We start from the raw sequence: 1,660 nt of genomic DNA, 5'->3' as shown, positions 1-1,660 counted from the left end.
TGCCTCTACCACAAGGTCGCCAACATGAATGTCCATCAGTTTTAGACTGGTCGCACATAAATATGTGCAAATAACATTAGCATTAGCAAGTTACCTTTGAAGTTTGCTATGTAGGACCACAAATACAATGTAAATCATTTTTGCATTTGTATTTTGGAATATTTTGCTAGAAAAAACACACAATGGACCTAACATAATTTATAGTGACTCTTGGTAGCTCCAAAATCTTTTAAAGTCTGAATACTCCAAGATTTCCACATAAACAACAGCCCACTGCCACAACCGGAAATGACTGAGCGGTCATGTACCGAATGCAGAAGTAGGTCGTGCATGTAGCCTATTGGATACAATATGAAATGCCATATTATTTATCTTTTTAATGATGTTACAGAAAAAATGGTTGAAGAATAAATGTTGAAGAACAAGAAAAAGGCATTCAAAGGATTGATTTTTCCTTTCATTTAAGAGACAAGTAATGCAGCTACATTGTGAAAATGAAAAAGCATTTCCAGTATTGACTCTTATTTTGAATTATAAGTCACAAACACTTCAATAAAAACACACTTCCGGTCCGTCTCCCTTCCCTTTTGGAGAAGTGGTTTGTCCTGCCCCCCCCCGTGTCATCCACATCCAAACCTGTGAATCAAGCCCCATGTCCTCTCTTTCTAGTGTGTTTTGTGGCATGAATTATGTTTTTGTAGTTTCAAAATTAAGGCTTTGTATTCCATGGTGAAAATCTGCTGTGTTATTGTCACATCATGTGGGTGTGTCACCTTAAATATAAAATATAATTCTACAGTTTTATTTTGAAAGTACAATGGAAGTTTTTTTTTAAATTGGAACCTGTTTCCTGTTTCTCCGGCTTTTGCCGCAACATTGATGGGTTGACGGACTGGAAACTGAGTTTGTGTTGCGTTGCAGAGGGACGGGATTGATCAATGAATTTTCTTTTTTTATGTCAACAAAACGGACCAGTGGAAACCAGTTTAACGACTTTTAAATGTTTAAAACCTTTTTTTCCTTTAATTAACATAATCTAGTCTAATCTGATTTTAAAAATAAGTGTATCTTCTATAAAGGAGAAGCGTCCTGTCGACCTCTCTAGATGAACGTTTACAGGAAGCGGCGCCGAGCGGAGGCTTCGCTCTAACTGCTGATAGTGACAGACAGGAAGTCTGACAGCATCTGTCCTGATCTCTGGCTCTCCGCTGCAGGACGCCGACTTCTCCGTGCTGCGCCGCAGGCTGGAGAACCTGGAGAGCGCCCAACAGCAGCAGCTGGAGGAGCTGGGATCTCTGGTGCAGAAGGAGGCGGCTCCTCAGCCTGACCTCTGACCCACGTTCACCTCAGCTTCTTCATCACAGCTCACAAACGTTTTCTTTTTTTCAAACGAAAAATATTATTTTTATAACTCTGTGAAACGGGTAAAAAAGAAACGACTCAGGGTTTCATTTTTGTATAAAGATCTTTGTTTACATGTTTAATGTATTGATATAAAATGTGTAAATTGTACAGAAACGGTTTTTGAGAAGCTGTATTTGCTTTAATTTAACGTCGCCCCTCAAAGGTTGGATTCCCTGGTGTGTAAACTCTGACCGGACGTTTGCTCCACGCCTCCGTCAGTCAGTTCCAGGAGCAGCTCTTCAGTCCATCGAAGGAC

At 40.0% G+C, this 1,660-nt stretch overlaps 1 long non-coding RNA gene across 1 annotated transcript; it reads left to right on the top strand.

Moving 5' to 3' along the window:
• The first annotated feature begins 1,139 nt into the window (after positions 1-1,139).
• On the top strand, positions 1,140-1,633 carry LOC118598579. Its single transcript, XR_004947624.1, has 2 exons — positions 1,140-1,520; positions 1,568-1,633. It is a non-coding gene; the product is annotated as an uncharacterized LOC118598579 (long non-coding RNA).
• Positions 1,634-1,660: the final 27 nt, after the last annotated feature.

The sequence above is a fragment of the Oryzias melastigma genome, unplaced genomic scaffold, assembly GCF_002922805.2.
Source record: "Oryzias melastigma strain HK-1 unplaced genomic scaffold, ASM292280v2 sc04716, whole genome shotgun sequence".
Taxonomy (NCBI): Eukaryota; Metazoa; Chordata; class Actinopteri; order Beloniformes; family Adrianichthyidae; genus Oryzias; species Oryzias melastigma.
This window is presented reverse-complemented; position numbering and strand designations above follow the sequence as displayed.